Source organism: Scyliorhinus torazame, chromosome 5, assembly GCF_047496885.1.
Source record: "Scyliorhinus torazame isolate Kashiwa2021f chromosome 5, sScyTor2.1, whole genome shotgun sequence".
Classification (NCBI taxonomy): domain Eukaryota; kingdom Metazoa; phylum Chordata; class Chondrichthyes; order Carcharhiniformes; family Scyliorhinidae; genus Scyliorhinus; species Scyliorhinus torazame.
Window position 1 is genome coordinate 217,012,042 of NC_092711.1, and position 21,117 is coordinate 217,033,158.

Here is a 21,117-nt window from a genome sequence, read left to right on the forward strand (position 1 = left end):
GCTTCCCACACCTTTGAACGCCTTAGTCTGGATTTCAAAGGACCCCTTCCCTCCACCGACCGCAACGCATACTTCCTGAACGTGGTGGACGAGTACTCCCGTTTCCCCTTCGCCATCCCCTGCCCCGACATGACAGCGACCACAGTCATTAAAGCCCTTGACACCATATTCACACTGTTCGGTTTCCCCGCGTATATCCATAGCGACAGGGGGTCCTCCTTCATGAGCGACGAGCTGCGCCAGTTCCTGCTCAGCAAGGGCATAGCCTCGAGCAGCACGACCAGCTACAACCCCCGGGGGAACGGGCAAGTAGAGAGGGAGAACGGCACGGTCTGGAAGACCGTCCTACTAGCCCTACGGTCCAGGGATCTCCCAGTTTCCTGGTCGAAGGAGGTCCTCCCGGACGCTCTCCACTCCATCCGGTCGTTGCTGTGTACCACCACTAACCAAACACCTCATGAGTGCCTCCTTGTCTTCCCCAGAAAGTCCTCCTCCGGAACGTCGCTGCCGACCTGGCTGGCGGCCCCAGGACCCAACTTGCTCCGGAAACATGTGCGGGCCCGTCGGTCGAGAGGGTCCACCTTCTCCACGCGAACCCGCAGTATGCCTATGTGGCGTACCCCGACGGCCGACAGGACACGGTCTCCCTGCGGGACCTGGTGCCCGCCGGCAACACACACACACCCCCGACACCGATCACCCCCTCCCTGCCACCGGCGCACCCCGCGACCGCCCCCTTCCCGGGGGGATCGGTCCTCCTCCCGTGGCCGCCCTGGAGTAAAACAGGAACAAACAGCGAATCGCTCCCGGAGATGACAACGCCCGAGCAAGCACCTGCACCACCACCGGGGCTGAGGCGATCGACGAGGAAGACCAAACCGCCCGCTCGACTCGTGAAATCCGCGTGACACCAAGAAAAAGCAAGAATGTTGTTGTAACACAAAAAAATTTTTTTTTGCCCGTATTGTAAATAGTTCTCACAAACTTGTACATAGCCCAGTGTAGGGCTAAAGCTGTATTAACACAGTCTGAAATTTGTTCCAGGGCAGGCCTTGTAAACCCCTACCACCATGCGAACCACCACCCCGCCGGGTTCCTTTTTAACAAGGGGTGAATGTGGTGGTCTGTATTAGGGGTAATGTGGTACCTGTGAAGCCGAGAGGCTATTGGCTGTCAGGTCCTGGGTCCTGGTTGGATCTGCCGACTTCTGGCTCCGCCCTGAAGGCGGAGTATAAGAGCGCGAGCTTCTCCCCGCAGCCTCATTCTGTTGCTGAGCTGCTGGGGACAAGTCGCGCTTAATAAAGCCTAGATAGACTTCATCGCTTCTCGTCTCGCATAAGTCATTGTGCGCTACAGTACTCTGATGTAGGGGCAGTGCACTGATGTAAGGACAGTACTCTGATGTAAGGACAGTACTCTGATGTAAGGACAGTACTCTGATGTAAGGACAGTACTCTGATGTAGGGGCAGTACTCTGATGTAGGGGCAGTACTCTGATGTAGGGGCAGTACTCTGATGTAAGGACAGTACTCTGATGTGGGGACTGTACTCTGATGTGGGGACTGTACTCTGATGTAAGGACAGTACTCTGATGTGGGGAATGTACTCTGATGTAAGGACAGTACGCTGATGTAAGGACAGTACTCTGATGCAAGGACAGTACTCTGATGTAAGGACAGTACTCTGATGTAAGGACAGTACTCTGATGTAAGGACAGTACTCTGATGTAAGGACAGTACTCTGATGTAAGGACAGTACTCTGATGTAAGGACAGTACTCTGATGCGGGGACTGTACTCTGATGCAAGGACAGTACTCTGATGTAAGGACAGTACTCTGATGCAAGGACAGTACTCTGATGTAAGGACAGTACTATGATGTAAGGACAGTACTCTGATGTAAGGACAGTACTCTGATGTAAGGACAGTACTCTGATGTAAGGACAGTACTCTGATGTAAGGACAGTACTCTGATGTAAGGACAGTACTCTGATGTAAGGACAGTACTCTGATATAGGGGCAGTGCTCTGATGCAAGGACAGTACTCTGATGCAAGGACAGTACTCTGATGTAAGGACAGTACTCTGATGTAGGGGCAGTGCTCTGATGCAAGGACAGTACTCTGATGTAAGGACAGTACTCTGATGCAAGGACAGTACTCTGATGTAGGGGCAGTACTCTGATGTAAGGACAGTACTCTGATGTAGGGGCAGTACTCTGATGTAAGGACAGTACTCTGATGTAGGGGCAGTACTCTGATGTAAGGACAGTACTCTGATGCAAGGACAGTACTCTGATGTAGGGGCAGTACTCTGATGTAAGGACAGTACTCTGATGCAAGGACAGTACTCTGATGTAGGGGCAGTACTCTGATGTAAGGACAGTACTCTGATGCGGGGACTGTACTCTGATGCAAGGACAGTACTCTGATGTAAGGACTGTACTCTGATGCGAGGACAGTACTCTGATGCAAGGACAGTACTCTGATGTAGGGACAGTACTCTGATGTAAGGACAGTACTCTGATGTAAGGACAGTACTCTGATGTAAGGACAGTACTCTGATGTAAGGACAGTACTCTGATGTAAGGACAGTGCTCTGATGTGGGGACTGTACTCTGATGTAGGGACAGTGCTCTGCTGCAGGGGCAGTGCTCTGATGTAAGGACTGTAATCTGATGCAAGGACAATACTCTGATGCAAGGACAGTACTCTGATGCAAGGACAGTACTCTGATGCAAGGACAGTACTCTGATGCAAGGACAGTACTCTGATGCAAGGACTGTACTCTGATGTAAGGACTGTACTCTGATGTAAGGACAGTACTCTGATGCAAGGACTGTACTCTGATGCAAGGACAGTACTCTGATGCAAGGACAGTACTCTGATGCAAGGACAGTACTCTGGTGCAAGGACAGTGCTCTGATGCAAGGACAGTACTCTGATGTAAGGACTGTACTCTGATGCAAGGACAGTAATCTGATGCAAGGACTGTACTCTGATGCAAGGACAGTACTCTGATGCAAGGACAGTGCTCTGATGCAAGGACTGTACTCTGATGCAAGGACAGTACTCTGATGCAAGGACAGTGCTCTGATGCAAGGACAGTACTCTGATGCAAGGACAGTGATCTGATGCAAGGACTGTACTCTGATGCAAGGACAGTACTCTGATGCAAGGACAGTGCTCTGATGCAAGGACAGTACTCTGATGTAAGGACTGTACTCTGATGCAAGGACAGTAATCTGATGCAAGGACTGTACTCTGATGCAAGGACAGTACTCTGATGCAAGGACAGTGCTCTGATGCAAGGACTGTACTCTGATGCAAGGACAGTAATCTGATGCAAGGACTGTACTCTGATGTAAGGACAGTACTCTGATGCAAGGACAGTACTCTGATGCAAGGACAGTACTCTGATGCAAGGACAGTAATCTGATGCAAGGACAGTACTCTGATGTAAGGACTGTACTCTGATGCGGGGACTGTACTCTGATGCAAGGACAGTACTCTGATGCAAGAACAGTAATCTGATGCAAGGACAGTACTCTGATGTAAGGACAGTACTCTGATGCAAGGACAGTACTCTGATGTAAGGACTGTACTCTGATGCAGGGACTGTACTCTGATGCAAGGACAGTACTCTGATGCAGGGACTGTACTCTGATGCAGGGACTGTACACTGACGTAAGGACAGTACACTGATGCAAGGACAGTACTCTGATGCAAGGACAGTACTCTGATGCAAGGACAGTACTCTGATGTAAGGACTGTACTCTGATGCGGGGACTGTACTCTGATGCAAGGACAGTACTCTGATGCAGGGACTGTACTCTGATGCAGGGACTGTACTCTGATGTAAGGACAGTACTCTGATGTAAGGACAGTACTCTGATGCAGGGACTGTACTCTGATGTAAGGACAGTACTCTGATGTAAGGACAGTACTCTGATGCAGGGACTGTACTCTGATGTAAAGACAGTACTCTGATGTAAGGACTGTACTCTGATGCAAGGACTGTACTCTGATGTAAGGACTGTACTCTGATGTAAGGACAGTACTCTGATGTAAGGACTGTACTCTGATGTAAGGACAGTACTCTGATGCAAGGACAGTAATCTGATGCAAGGACAGTACTCTGATGCAAGGACAGTAATCTGATGCAAGGACTGTACTCTGATGCAAGGACAGTACTCTGATGCAAGGACAGTACTCTGATGCAAGGACTGTACTCTGATGCAAGGACTGTACTCTGATGCAAGGACAGTAATCTGATGCAAGGACTGTACTCTGATGTAAGGACTGTACTCTGATGCAAGGACAGTAATCTGATGCAAGGACTGTACTCTGATGCAAGGACAGTACTCTGATGTAAGGACAGTACTCTGATGTAAGGACAGTACTCTGATGTAAGGACTGTACTCTGATGCAAGGACAGTAATCTGATGCAAGGACTGTACTCTGATGCAAGGACAGTACTCTGATGTAAGGACAGTACTCTGATGTAAGGACAGTACTCTGATGTAAGGACTGTACTCTGATGCAAGGACAGTAATCTGATGCAAGGACTGTACTCTGATGCAAGGACAGTACTCTGATGCAAGGACAGTACTCTGATGCAAGGACTGTACTCTGATGCAAGGACTGTACTCTGATGCAAGGACAGTACTCTGATGCAAGGGCAGTACTCTGATGTAAGGACTGTACTCTGATGCAAGGACAGTACTCTGATGCAAGGACAGTACTCTGATGCAAGGACAGTACTCTGATGCAAGGACAGTACTCTGATGCAAGGACAGTACTCTGATGCAAGGACAGTACTCTGATGCGAGGACAGTACTCTGATGCAAGGACAGTACTCTGATGTAAGGACAGTACTCTGATGTAGGGGCAATGCTCTGATGTAGGGGCAGTACTCTGATATAAGGACAGTACTCTGATGCAAGGACAGTACTCTGATGTAGGGGCAGTGCTCTGATGTAAGGACAGTACTCTGATGTAAGGACAGTACTCTGATGTAAGGACAGTACTCTGATATAAGGACAGTACTCTGATGCAAGGACAGTACTCTGATGTAAGGACAGTACTCTGATGCAAGGACAGTACTCTGATGTAGGGGCAGTGCTCTGATGTAAGGACAGTACTCTGATGCAAGGACTGTACTCTGATGCAAGGACAGTACTCTGATGCAAGGACAGTACTCTGATGTAGGGGCAGTGCTCTGATGTAAGGACTGTACTCTGATGTAAGGACTGTACTCTGATGTAAGGACTGTACTCTGATGCGAGGACAATACTCTGATGCGAGGACAGTACTCTGATGCGAGGACAGTACTCTGATGCAAGGACAGTACTCTGATGCAAGGACAGTACTCTGATGTAAGGACAGTACTCTGATGCAAGGACAGTACTCTGATGCAAGGACAGTACTCTGATGCAAGGACAGTACTCTGATGCAAGGACAGTACTCTGATGTAAGGACAGTACTCTGATGCAAGGACTGTACTCTGATGCAAGGACAGTACTCTGATGCAAGGACAGTACTCTGATGGAAGGACTGTACTCTGATGCAAGGACTGTACTCTGATGCAAGGACTGTACTCTGATGCAAGGACAGTACTCTGATGCAAGGACTGTACTCTGATGCAAGGACAGTACTCTGATGCAGGGACAGTACTCTGATGCAGGGGCAGTACTCTGATGCAAGGACAGTACTCTGATGCAAGGACAGTACTCTGATGCAAGGACAGTACTCTGATGCAAGGACAGTACTCTGATGCAAGGACAGTACTCTGATGCGAGGACAGTTCTCTGATGCGAGGACAGTACTCTGATGCGAGGACAGTACTCTGATGCGAGGACTGTACTCTGATGCAAGGACAGTACTCTGATGCAAGGACAGTACTCTGATGCAAGTACAGTACTCTGATGCGGGGACTGTACTCTGATGCAAGGACAGTACTCTGATGCAGGGACAGTACTCTGATGTAGGGGCAGTACTCTGATGTAGGGACAGTACTCTGATGTAGGGACAGTACTCTGATGTAGGGACAGTACTCTGATGCAAGGACTGTACTCTGATGCAAGGACAGTACTCTGATGCAGGGACAGTACTCTGATGTAAGGACTGTACTCTGATGCAAGGACAGTACTCTGATGCAAGGACAGTACTCTGATGCAAGGACAGTACTCTGATGCAGGGACAGTACTCTGATGCAGGGACAGTACTCTGATGTAGGGACAGTACTCTGATGCAAGGACTGTACTCTGATGTAAGGACAGTACTCTGATGTAAGGACTGTACTCTGATGTAAGGACAGTACTCTGATGCAAGGACAGTACTCTGATGCAAGGACAGTACTCTGATGCAAGGACAGTACTCTGATGCAAGGACAGTACTCTGATGCAAGGACAGTACTCTGATGTAAGGACTCTACTCTGATGCAAGGACAGTACTCTGATGCAAGGACAGTACTCTGGTGCAAGGACAGTACTCTGATGCAAGGACAGTACTCTGATGCAAGGACAGTACTCTGATGCAAGGACAGTACTCTGATGCAAGGACAGTACTCTGATGTAAGGACTGTACTCTGATGTAAGGACAGTACTCTGATGCAAGGACTGTACTCTGATGCAAGGACAGTACTCTGATGTAAGGACAGTACTCTGATGCAAGGACAGTACTCTGATGCAGGGTCAGTGCTCTGATGTAAGGACAGTACTCTGATGTAAGGACTGTACTCTGATGTAAGGACAGTACTCTGATGTAAGGACTGTACTCTGATGCAAGGACAGTACTCTGATGCAAGGACAGTTCTCTGATGCAAGGACAGTACTCTGATGCAAGGACAGTACTCTGATGCAAGGACAGTACTCTGATGGAAGGACAGTACTCTGATGTAAGGACTGTACTCTGATGTAAGGACTGTACTCTGATGCAAGGACTGTACTCTGATGTAAGGACTGTACTCTGATGCAAGGACAGTACTCTGATGCAAGGACAGTACTCTGATGCAAGGACAGTACTCTGATGCAAGGACAGTACTCTGATGCAAGGACAGTACTCTGATGTAAGGACTGTACTCTGATGTAAGGACTGTACTCTGATGCAAGGACTGTACTCTGATGTAAGGACTGTACTCTGATGCAAGGACAGTACTCTGATGCAAGGACAGTACTCTGATGCAGGGGCAGTGCTCTGATGTAAGGACAGTACTCTGATGCAAGGACAGTACTCTGATGCAGGGGCAGTGCTCTGATGTAAGGACAGTACTCTGATGCAAGGACAGTACTCTGATGCAAGGACAGTACTCTGATGTAAGGACTGTACTCTGATGTAAGGACAGTACTCTGATGTAAGGACAGTACTCTGATGTAAGGACAGTACTCTGATGTAAGGACAGTACTCTGATGTAAGGACAGTACTCTGATATAAGGACAATACTCTGATGTAGGGGCAGTTCTCCTATGTGGGGACTGTACTCTATGTGAGGCAGTGCTCTCACTCGGTCATGGTGCTCTCACACTGGGACAGTTCTCTCAAACTGGGACAGTGCTTTCATACTGGGACTCCTCTCACTCTGGGACTGCTCTCATACTGGTACAGTGCTCTCACTTTGGACAGTGCTCTCACACTCGGGGTATTCTGGCTCTTCGACAGTGTTCTCAATTTAGAACAGTGCTCTCATACTGGGACTGCTCTCACTCTTGGAAACTGCCCCCACACTGGGACAGTACACTCACACTTGGGCATTGCACCTCATCTGGGACAGTGCTTTCACACTGGGACAGTTCACTCATACTGGGACTGACCTCGCACTGGGACAGTACACTCACACAGGGACATCGCATCTCACTCAGGACAATGCTCTCACTCTGGGACAGTGCTCTGTCATGTGAGAGTACCGTTACGAAATGGGTGTTTATAAATTGGTGTGTATATAAATATCTGTAGTGAGAGTACCTTTAAGAAATGGGTGTTTATTACTGCACTGACGTCAGAGAGTGGGTGGAGCTGGGCTGTCAGTCAGCTTTTTACTTTCGTTTTAAGCTGTTTGCTGCAGGGTGTGTTTTAGTTTCGTTTTCAGAGCTGGATAGCTGCAGTCACAGCCAGAAGGTTTATGGGTCTCTCTCTCTCTGTAATCTAAAGACTGTAAATCGATCATTTGGTGATTTAAAACTAATAACTGCTCTCATTATTGACTTTAACCCAATGTGCTTCTGTTTAAAGGTTTTTTTATAAAGTCTTATGGATGTTAAAAGGATAGCTTAAGGATCATTTAGTGTTGTATTCTTTGGGGGTTATATTTGAATTGATGGTTGCTAAGATGTTCACTGTATGTTTTAAAAAGGTTAACTTGAGTTCGTAGAATAAACATTGCTTTGAGTTTAAAAATACTTTTCCATTTCTGCTGTACCACTCCTGTAGAGTGGGCCGTGTGCTCCCCATACCACAATCTATTAAAAGTTGTGGGTCAGCTGAAAATCATGACACACTTTGGGGTTCTCTTAACCCTGGCCCATAACAAATTGGGTGCTTGTCCAGGATAAAAGTCTATCTATTGGATTGGCTTAGTGAACTTAAAGACAGTGAGGGGTGAACATATTGTGGTTGTTTTTCAGGTGTGGTATTCTAGTTTAAGTGGAGAGTGTGTTGTGTACAATGGCTCTTTCAGAGGCTCTGAAGTTTTTGGGGATGGAGACGGTCACATGCAGTACCTTACGGACAGAGACGAAAGGCAGACTGTTAGATTTGGCAAAAACATTGCAGTTAACATTACCGGACATAATGTGAAATACGAGGTAATTATGGCGGTGGCTAAGCATTTAAAGTTGCCTGAGATACAGTTTGACTCATTGGAAATTGCAAAAATTCAGTTACAAATGGAACATGAGAAAGAATTAAAGCTGTTTGAATACGAAAGAGAGGAAAAAGAAACAGAAAGCGGAAAAAGAAAGAGAAAGAGATAGAGAGGAAAATGAACGAGAGAGAGAGGAAAAAGAAAAGGAGAGAGAAGAAAGGAGACAAGAAAGAATAGCCCTGGCAGAACAAAAAGAAAGAGAAAGGGAGGTACAGATCCGGGAAAAAGATAGAGAGAGAGAACTACATTTCCATTTCTGCTGTACCACACCTGTAGAGTGGACCGTGAGCTCCCCAGACCACAATTTATTAAATGTTGTGGGTCAGGTGAACTCCATGATACACTTTGGGGTCCCCTAAACCCTGGCCCATAACAGCTCTCACACTGGACAGTGCTCTCACATTGCGACACTGATCCCACCCTTTGACAGTGCTCTCACTCTGGGACAGTATGGGACAGTGTTCTCACTGTGGGACAGTGTTCTCACTGTGGGACAGTGTTCTCACTGTGGGACAGTGTTCTCACTGTGGGACAGTGTTCTCACTGTGGGACAGTGTTCTCACTGTGGGACAGTGTTCTCACTGTGGGGACAGTGTTCTCACTGTGGGGACAGTGTTCTCACTGTGGGGACAGTGTTCTCACTGTGGGGACAGTGTTCTCACTGTGGGGACAGTGTTCTCACTGTGGGGACAGTGTTCTCACTGTGGGGACAGTGTTCTCACTGTGGGGACAGTGTTCTCACTGTGGGGACAGTGTTCTCACTGTGGGGACAGTGTTCTCACTGTGGGGACAGTGTTCTCACTGTGGGGACAGTGTTCTCACTGTGGGACAGTGTTCTCACTGTGGGACAGTGTTCTCACTGTGGGACAGTGTTCTCACTCTGGGACAGTGTGGCAGATGGAGATTAACCCTGAAAAGTGTGAGGTTGTCCATTTTGGAATGACAAATATGAATGCGGAATACAGGGTTAACGGTAGAGTTCTTGGCAATGTAAAGGAGCAGAGAGATCTTGGGGTCTATGTTCATACATCTTTGAAAGTTGCCACTCAAGTGGATAGAGCTGTGAAGAAGGCCTATGGTGTGCTCGCGTTCATTAACAGAGGGATTGAATTTAAGAGCCGTGAGGTGATGATGCAGCTGTACAAAACTTTGGTAAGGCCACAATTGGAGTACTGTGTGCAGTTCTGGTCGCCTCATTTTAAGAAGGATGTGGAAGCTTTGGAAAAGGTGCAAAGAAGATTTACCAGGATGTTGCCTGGAATGGAGAGTAGGTCTTACGAGGAATGTTTGAGGGTGCTAGGACTTTTCTCATTAGAACGGAGAAGGATGAGGGGCGACTTGATAGAGGTTTATAAGATGATCAGGGGAATAGATAGAGTAGACAGTCAGAGACTTTTTCCCCGGGTGGAACAAACCATTACAAGGGGACATAAATTTAAGGTGAAAGGTGGAAGATATAGGAGGGATATCAGAGGTAGGTTCTTTAGCAAGAGAGTAGTGGGGGCATGGAATGCACTGCCTGTGGGAGTAGTTGAGTCGGAAACATTAGGGACCTTCAAGCAGCTGTTGGATAGGTACATGGATTACGGTAAAATGATATAGTGTAGATTTATTTGTTCTTAAGGGCAGCACGGTAGCATTGTGGATAGCACAATTGCTTCACAGCTCCAGGGTCCCAGGTCCGATTCCGGCTTGGGTCACTGTCTGTGCGGAGTCTGCACATACTCCCCATGTCTGCGTGGGTTTCCTCCGGGTGCTCCGGTTTCCTCCCACAGTCCAAAGATGTGCAGGTTAGGTGGATTGGCCATGATAAATTGCCCTTAGTGTCCAAAATTGCCCTTGGTGTTGGGTGGAGGTGTTGAGTTTGCGTAGGGTGCTCTTTCCAAGAGCCGGTGCAGACTCGGGGGGTCGAATGGCCTCCTTCTGCACTGTGGCTTCAATGATAATCTATGATTAATCTAGGACAAAGATTCGGCACAACATCGTGGGCCGAAGGGCCTGTTCTGTGCTGTATTTTCTATGTTCTATGTTCTCACTCTGGGACAGTGTTCTCCCTCTGGGACAGTGTTCTCCCTCTGGGACAGTGTTCTCCCTCTGGGACAGTGTTCTCCCTCTGGGACAGTGTTCTCCCTCTGGGACAGTGTTCTCCCTCTGGGACAGTGTTCTCCCTCTGGGACAGTGTTCTCCCTCTGGGACAGTGTTCTCATTCTGCGACAGTGTTCTCATTCTGGGACAGTGTTCTCATTCTGGGACAGTGTTCTCACTCTGGGACAGTGTTCTCACTCTGGGACAGTGTTCTCACTGTGGGCCAGTGTTCTCACTGTGGGCCAGTGTTCTCACTGGGCCAGTGTTCTCACTGTGGGCCAGTGTTCTCACTGTGGGCCAGTGTTCTCACTGTGGGCCAGTGTTCTCACTGTGGGCCAGTGTTCTCACTGTGGGCCAGTGTTCTCACTGTGGGCCAGTGTTCTCACTGTGGGCCAGTGTTCTCACTGTGGGCCAGTGTTCTCACTGTGGGCCAGTGTTCTCACTCTGGGACAGGTTCTCACTCTGGGACAGGTTCTCACTCTGGGACAGTGCTCTCCCAATGGGACAGTGCTCTCCCAATGGGACAGTGCTCTCCCAATAGGACAGTGCTCTCCCAATGGGACAGTGCTCTCCCAATGGGACAGTGCTCTCCCAATGGGACAGTGCTCTCCCAATGGGACAGTGCTCTCCCAATGGGACAGTGCTCTCCCAATGGGACAGTGCTCTCACACAGGGACAGTGTTTTCACACAGGGACAGTGTTTTCACACTGGGGCATTGCTCTTACTCTGGGATAGTGCTCTCCCAATGGGACAGTGCCCTCACTCTGGGACCGTATTCTCCTGCTGGGCCAGTACTTTCACTCTGGGAAACTGCTCTCACACTGGCACAGTGCTCGCACTCTAGGACTTTGTTCTCACTCTAGGATAGTGCTCTCACTCTTGAACATTGTTCTCACACAGGGACAGTTCTTTCCCTGGAACAGTGCCCTCAATTTTGGATGGTGATTTCGCACTGGTATAGTGTTCTCACACTGGCCGAGTGCTCTCACACTAGCACTTTACTCCCACCCTGGGACAGTGCTCTCCCTCTTGTACAGTGCTCACACACTGTGAGATAGTGCTCTCATACTGGGATTCTGCTATCAGATAGGGATAGTCCACTCACTTTGGAAGAGTATTCTCACTGTGGGACAGTGCTCTCTCTGTGGGACAGTGCTTTCAGACTGCAAAAGTGCTCTCATGTGGGGACAGTGCTCCCACGCTGATAATGTGATCTCACACTGTAACAGTGCTCTCAACCTGAGACTATGTTTACTCTGTGGGTCAGCGCTCTCATTCTATGACAGCGCTCTCACTTTGGGACAGTTCTCTTTCTTGCCTGACTTAGAAGGGAACTTGCAGATGTCTACTGTGCCTGTCCCCCACGGTAAGATGCAGCTTTGAAAGGTGTTGCTGAAGAAGCCTTGTCAAATACAGCAGTGATTCTTGTATGTGGCACACTGTGTGCTGTTGCTGTAGGTAGCGCATATTTAAAATGGTAGATGGGGTGCCGATCAAGCTGGGCTGCTTTGTCCTGGAAATTGTGGAGATCTTTCTGTTGTGCCGGAGCTGCACTCATCCAGGCAAGTGGACAGCATTCCATCACATGCCTGTCCTGCACCTCATAGATATGGAGAGAGGTAGGTTTTAAGGAGGAATTAAAGTTGAAGAGAGAGGTGGGGGGGGGGGGGGGGGGGGGGCTTTGGAGCCCAAGATCTGAGTCAATGGTGGAGCAAAGGAAATCTAGAGTGAGCAAGAGCCCAGAATTGGAGGAGCACAGGTACCTTTGGTGTGGTGGTGGAGGGGAAAGGGGGGAGGGGGGGGGGGGAGGCGGGGCGCTATAGGGCCAGAAGAGTTCATAGATATTAGTCAGCAAAAGCAGGTATGATAGGTGAACGGGATTCGATGAGTAAGAGCACGGAGAGCAGAGTTTTGATGAGTTCAGATTTATGGAAGCATAGAAACACAGAAAATAGGAGCAGATGGAGGCCATTTGGACCTTAAAGCCCGCTCCACCATTCATTAAGATCAAGGCTGATCATCCAACTTAATAGCCTAATCCCACCTTCCCCTCCATATCCTTTGATCCCCTTCACCCAAGTGCTCATCTAACTGCTTCTTGAAAACATATGTTTGAAGTCAACTACTTCCTGTGGTGACAAATTCCACAAGCTCACCACTCTGAGTGAAGAAATTTCTCCTCATCTGTGTCCTAAATGGTCTACTCCGTATCCTCAGACTGTGACCCCTGGTTCTGGACATGCCCACCATAGGAAACACCCTTCTTGCATCCACCCTGTCTAGTCCTATTAGAATTTTATAGTTTCTGTGAGATCCCCCCTCATTCTTCTGAACTCCAGCGAATACAATCCTAACCGATTGTCCTAATCTCGCCTCGTACATCAGCCCCACCATCCCAGAAATCAGTCTGGAAAACCTTCGCTGCAATCCCTCTACAGCAAGAACATCAGACAAGGAGACCAAAACTGCACACAACATTCCAGGTATGGCCTCACCCAGGCTCTGTATAATTGCAGAAAAACATCCCTGCTCTTGTACTCGAATCGTCCCGCAGTGAAGGCCAGCAAACCATGCGCCTTCTTTGTCACCTGCTGTGGAGAGTGTGGGGCAGGCCAGGTGTGCGTTAGAATATTGCACTCACCTTTACACAACTGAGGTGGGTTGTTATTGAAGTTAATTCCCTTAGAGACTTTTGTTTGTTTAAGTTCAGACACCAGGTGGAAAGACTGACCTTATAGTTTGGGTAAATCTGACAAGATCATCGCCTCTGGATGACAATCTTCAAATCTAGACTATCGTGGTCTCATCAGAAAATTCGAGGAGAATGGAACACAGGAATGACCAGTACACCCTGACCATAACCAAAATCATATCGTCAACAAATATTCAAAACAAAATGCATCGCTTGAAGAAAATCAATTTTAGTTCCTCTTGACGTTCATCTCATTTCAAATAAACTCTGAAGAAAAATTTTGAAAGTCAAGCCGCCGGGCCAAAGATCTAACATACTTCCTGTCCTCCATGGCAGCAGGTTATATCCTAGTTGATAATGATGGATGATATTAAACATTGGATCTGTGAGAACCCTGGCACTATTGTCATGGACTGGCTCTGGCAAATGGGTTGCCATCTTGGGAATCCACAAACTCCCCAATTTGATCCTTAAGCAGAATGCCTGATTGCACGTCTGCCTATTCACCAATATTCCAAGAGTTAAAATATTGGATTGAATTCACAACTTCCACAAATAGTGCAAAATACCAGCTTGTAGCATCAAATGCAGAAACAAAAGTAACCACTGAGAGAGTGTACTGTAATTTCCAGCTCAGACTTACACCTTTAAGGGATTTAGTAGATCACTCTGTCAAATCCACTATCCACACTCCAGACTGGTGCTGCTTATATCCAATTCAATCTGTCAAACCCACTACGCACACTCCAGACTGGTGCTGCTTATATACAACTCCCTCTGTCAAATCCACAACCCACGCTCCAATTCATTCTGCTAATATATAACTCACGGGGTTAAACCCACTACCCATACTCCAGACCACTGCTTACAGCTGTTAGGCATATCTATGCAGGTAAAGATTAGTAAAGCGTTCTTTTTCTCCCACACTAATCTCAAGCAAGCAGGCAGCATTAAAAGTGCCCAGCCTTGGAGAAAAAAAAAACCTGTGTGCCTTCCTTTCTTCACTTAGCATTTTCCTCCCAATCTATTGCTCTCAGTGAAAGGGTCCTCTGTTCTTCTGCCTTGCATTGATCCTGAATGTCAGGAAATGAACCCCTTTTGTAAGGTTAATTAATTGCAGGAGCAAGGACCTAGGCACAATCCCGGGGCAGCACAGCTTTAATCGTTACTTTTGTCTGCATGAAACAGATTTCAGCTCCAGGATTCTTTTTTATATTGGCGAGCTTTTAGGAATGAAGTGTGGCTTCAGTTCAGTGAATTAAAGCATATCATTGCGAAGTGGGGTGTGAATAGCTCTTTTGAAGTCAAATTTTTCATTTTTTGTTTGGAGGGAGGTGGGAGGAGGTCCGTGACTGGAAACAAAGCTTCTAAAGCGAGACAGACGACAGCCACAAAGCAGTTCATATCAGCGTCTTTCACCTGTTCTGCCAGGGCTTGGGGCTCTGAAAGAGGGAAGACGGGGAGGGAATGGGAGGAGTAGGCAATTGGGTCTCCCAGTTTCAGGATAGCTCTGCTGTTCCTCCACTGTTTCCTCATTTGATCGCTCTCTAACCAACCCTCACCTCCCTGCCACCACCAACACCGCCGCCTCCCCTGCTTCCGCCACCCCCGCACACCCTCCCACCCTTGACGCTTGCAAAAGAAAAAATGATAGCACTTTTAAGGCTGATGGTCGCTGCACTTGTCACATTGCTGCCTTTTAAATAATAGATGAATCCTCAATTCTCAGACGTATTGAACGAATGCAATGCAAATGTCCTTTGCCCGATGGTTTCCTGCACGCCAATTGCAAAGCAGTTGCTTGACAGCATGTTCAATAGGTTTGATGATATCGGTCAATGTTTAAGACTGGCAGCTCTTTTAACCTTGAAATATCATAATCAGGAACAAATTTGAAAAAGGCGCGAGTCAATGATGTATGCCTGCTTAATATGGAATTATGGAGTGTGCTTCCTTCCCTGCTCATCCCTGGCATTGACTCAGTTAGACAGCAGCAATCCCCATTGACACTGCAGTGTGAGCATTTCCGCAATATATATTTCTTCATTATTTATTCCTTCATGGGATGTGAGTGCCCCTGGATAGATCAGCATTTATTGCCCATCACTAATTGCCCTTGAGAAGATGGTGGTGAGTTGCCTCCTTGAACCGCTCTAGTCCACGTGGTGTAGGTACACCCAAGGTGCTGTTGGGAAGGGAGTTTGACCCAGTGAAGGAACGATGATATAGTCCCAAGTCAGAATGCTGTGTCACTTGGAGGTTAACTTGGAGGTGTTGTATTGAACTAAATTGGAACCCCAATGTCATGGCCTCATGAACGGGGGAAATGCTTCACACAACATATTTTAAATTGAGGCAAGTTTAAGTGCAATATTTAAATTAAAAAGTGAGATGGGAACTAAGGTACATTAAAACAAAGCAATCCCAAGTAGTGGGTGATATACCGGCCTTGGAGAAGGTTTGGGGATGAGGTACAAGAATGCACCCGAGTTTTTCTCCATGACTAGTTTCGACTGCCATGCAGGAATTATGCAGAGTTTTTGTTAATATTATTTGGCCAGGACATTTTTAAAAATGTTCTTTTCACACTTTCCTAGGAGATCACATAGCTGCCAAAGGGAGAGGGAGTGATGAAGCATCATGACTTTGGGACCAGGCTTGATGGGCCAGCTGGCCTTTTACTGTTCACCATTTCAGTATGTTCGCAAAAGAAGCTTTATATAAACCAGAACCATCCAGAAATGGCATTCCTGTAGCCCTCCTGTGGGTTGTTTAATACCACGAAGCAGAATAATTCCCCTTGTATCTGGCCAAAATGTTGAAGAAGATGGATTATATTCCACAAAAGACCTGGATCCCGTTATGGCATGTTTAATGCTGATATAGAACAGGCTGAAGTGCAAAGCTTTGCTCAAACTGTGTGTGCAGCCTGGTGTCATTTTGAAGCTACTTCTCCCTCCAATTGCAATATAATATTTAATGACCCACGCCCCAATTAGCTCTGCACCCTGAGGAGCTTCCCATTGCACACAGTGGTTTGTTAATATCTTTATGTATGTTTCTATCCTTCATTCTGAAGCCGCTAACTTTGATACAAAGATATGAACCTCCTATTTTTAGGATCAGTGCCAGGTTATTCCATTCTGGGTCAAGTGGCAAGTTTCACAACTATTAATATCACCCAGCCAGTGTTTATTTTAAGACTCATTAAAACAAAGGTAAGATTAAATAACTTGGAAATGCATTTCCAGTGTAATTGTAAACTGGCATTTTGTAACCCTAACATTAAATCTGGGATCAGCGCCTGGCCTGCGGAGCATGGGGAGAATTTCAGGACTCAGGATATTAAAACCACTTGGTTTTAACAAAGTTAATGCTTGTAATCCCTGATGTGCCAAAGATTTAATTTGAGCCAAGTTTAATAGTTACTATCAAGTACATTGAAAAGACTATTTTGGCCTGGATTTTTTGACGGGGAATGGTGAGTGACTCAACTGGTCTGCTGACAAGCCTCAGAACCCGAAGAATTCCTAATGCGCTGACATGCATTGAACTTCTTTTACTCTTTAACGGGACGTGGGTGTCGCTGGCTCAGCCCACATTTATTGCCATCCTTAATTATCATTGAGAAGGTGGTGGTGAGCTGCCTTCTTGAACCACTGCAGTCCTTGAGGTGTAGGTACCCACAGTGCTGTAAGGGAGGGAGTTCCAGGATTTTGATCCAGAGACAGCGAAGGAATGACAATGTGTTTCCAAGTCAGGATGGTGAGTGACTTGAAGGGGAACTTCCAGGTGGTGGTGTAAACAATGCGTTTTCTGCCCTTGTCCTAAATGCCAGCGGTTGTGGATTTGAAGGTGCTATTGAAGGAGCCTTGGTAGGTTGCTGTAGAGCATCTCATATGTAGATGGTACATATCGCTGCCACTGTGTGTCGGAATGGCTGTTGAAGGTGGATGATGGGATGCCAATCAAGCTGGCGGCTTTGTCTTGGATGGTGTTGACCATTTTGAGCATTTTTGGTGCTGCACTCATGCAAGCAAGTGGAAAGTATTCCATCACTTTCTTGATTTATGCCTTGTCGATAGTGGACAGGCTTCTGAGTGTCAGGATGTGAATTAATTTCTGCATAATTCCTTTTTTAAATAAATTTAGAGTACCCAATTTTGATTTCCAATTAAGCGGCAATTTACCGTGGCCAATTCACCTACCCTGCACATCTTTTTGTGTTATGGGGTGAGACCCAAGCAGACACGGAGTGAATGTGTAAACTCCATACGGACAGTGACGCGCAGCTGGGATCGAACCTGGGTCCTCGGTGCCGTAATGCAGCAGTGCTAATCACAGCGCCACTGTGTTGCTCCTATTTCCACATAATTCCTAGCCTCTGACCTACTCTTGTAGTCGCAGTATTATATGGCTTGTCCAATTCAGTTGCTGGCTAATGGTAACCCCCAATATTTTGACAGTGGGAGATGCAGCGGAAGTAATGTCATTGAATGTCAAGGGGAAATGGTTGTGTTCTCTCTTGTTGGAGATAGACATTGCCTGGCACTTATGTGGCATGAATGTTAATTGCCACGTGTCAGCTCAAGTCTGAATGTTGTCCAAGTTTTGCTGCATATGGGCGTGGACTGTTTCAGTATCTGAGGAGTTGTGAATGGTGTGGAACAGTGTAATTATCAGCGAAGATCCGCACTTCCGACCTTATGATGAAGGAATGTCTATGGTGAAGCAACTGAAAATGGTTGTAACTCGGACATTACCCTGAGGAACTCCTGCAGTGATGTCCTGGAACTAAGATGTTTGACCTCCAACAACATATTCCTTTTTACTAGGTATGACTCCAATCAGTGGAGAATTTCACCATGAATCCCATTGTCTCCAGTTTTTCTAGGGCCAAAGGTTTTACCTTCTGATGCCACAAGGTCAAGAATTCAAGAATTAGGAGGGTGTTTGTCCCCTCGAGCCTATTTTGTCATTGAGTCAGATCATGGCTGCCCTGTTGTGCCTTAACTTCACATTACCTCATATACCTTGACACCTTGTTGTTCAAAAATCTGTCTCACTCAGCCTTGAATATATTTAATGATCTAGCCTCCACTGCTCATTTAGAGTAGAGAATTCCACAGATTTAAGATTATTCTTATCTGAGTCTTAAATGTAAGTTTAGCCCTGGCTGAATTGTTGCATGATTCCTTATGACAATGGAATCAAATGGCCAGAACATTTGACACGGTAAGAAGTCATAGAACACCAGGTTAAAGTCCAACAGGTTTGTTTGGAGTCATTAGCTTTTGGAGTGCAGCTCCTTCATCGAGTCTTCATCAAATCCATCCCTTCCGGCCATAATCAGCTCTCCTCCCAACGATGTTAACCAAACCCTCCCACAATTCAAATGCCAGAATCCCTGATTCCTGCCCAACCGGTCAGGAAAGTTAGCATTATAGAGGGTGAATGGAGAGGGTGAACAGTAGAAGGTGAGAGGAGAGGATAAAGATAATTGGACATGAGGGTGAAGATTGTTGGGGGTGAGAGGAAAAGGTGAAGATTGCTGAGGTTGAGGGAGAGTTCATACTGTTGGAGATGAGGGGAGAGGGTGAAGATAACTGAGGGTAAAGGAGAGAGTTAGCACTATTGGGGAAGAGGCGGGAGAGTCTTCAGTTCATTTTGAATAAGGGAGTCTGTCCTTGCTGGAATTTTGCTTTCCCCACTCTGCCATTGCATTCAATCTGGATTTGAAACCACAAGATTCAAGGCTCCCATGTAAAATGGTAAGCAGGTAGTTTAAATCACAGTGAGAGGCCAGCTCGCCCCTTCCCACTGACCACAAATATGGGCCAATAAATCTAGAAGTTGTCTTTGCAGTTCATGTTTCTTGTTATATTCACAAGCTTGAGTTATGGAAATAGCATAGATTTTTGTAACTTGGGGGAAAGGTAAGAATAGAAAAAAAAAGAAATTACATTTATTTAGCACTTCTTACGACCTAGGGACATCCAAAAGCACTTTGCCATCACCGCAGTACATTTTCAGTGTAATCATTTCTGTAATGTGGGAATCTGGGTTCAGGATGTGACGTGAATACAAAGTTGATGGGATCGATCAGCTGGTCTATACAGTATGCCTGTTACACTGGGGCTGGTTTAGCACAGTGGGCTAAGTAGCTGGCTTTTAAAGCAGACCGAGGCAGGCCAGCAGCGCGGGTTCAATTCCCGTACCAGCCTCCCCGAACAGGCGCTGGAATGTGGCGACTAGGGGCTTTTCACAGTAACTTCATTGAAGCCAACTTGTGACAATAAGCGATTTTCATTTCATTCATTCACAAGAAGCCTAATCAATCATCCCTCCTAGCCTGCCCACTGCATCCCCCCCCCCACCCCCCCCCCCCCCCCACCGTTTCCCCTCTTCTTCCCTTTCATAGCCACAACATCTGGGAGATCAAAAAACTAGAAAAAGAGACCCAGACCAAAGTGTTATTGGGTGGGGAGGAGTGGGTGGGGAGCTTGGAAGGGCAGGGCAGGAGGGTAGGTGGGTGTTTCTGGAATTTCTGGAAAATTCTCCTCCTCTTAGCACTTTAAGGGTGCCTCAGGGTGATAGTGTGGGACTGTGTGAATAGCATCTCCCATAATATTGATGCAAGGGAACACGTGATGGGAAGGAATGTTCATGGCTTGAACCTAGTGATGGATAGCTGTGCATAGTTCAGTTGTATGAAACAGTCATTGTTCAGACACACTAATGTCTCAGTAATCATTGTGAAGCTGGACTGACAAGTGTACAACCCCAAAACGTGGAAAATTCGAACAAGATGATGGGCGCAATTTAACGGAAACATTTCGAAGTGTCATTTTGGGCGCGAGTGGTGGGGTATTTCTCGACGGCCACGTTGGTGAGATTGCTTCCCGTATTTACCAGCACGTAGTGCAAGAAAATGAGCCCCCAAGAGTGTTTCACCGTTACTGCCTATCTCACCAGATTTACACCTCGGCGTCTCGCCACTAACAAAGGGAAGTTGCTTTTAATCATTCCCTCACCGCTCACTTCCAGTCAACGAACAAGCATGGCTCATCAGCGCACAAACCTGCTCCTCACTTTGGTGAGGCCGACCTGGCAGGGCTTCTCGACGATAGCCCATAATAAGCAGGGATCGGCCAAGACGGGGGCTGGAGTACCAGAGATCTGAGTCCTCACCCCTTATGAGGAATGGGCACTGGAGTTTGTGGCGTTGTCCGAGGAGAGAGACCACCTTGAAGGAGAGCTCTGAGGAGACACAACTGTCAACCCAACTTCCACCTGCGCAGAGACACACACGTCGGTGGGTGACATTAGCGGACAGGCTTCTGGGTCACACTCTGGTGAACACCACACAGTTGCTGATGCACATCGGGTGGAGGCAGGAACATCCAAAGGAGACAGCAGTTGGAGATCTGCTGGATCCCAGGACTCAGCTGGGTCCCAGTCAGATGCTGAGCCTCTGGACATG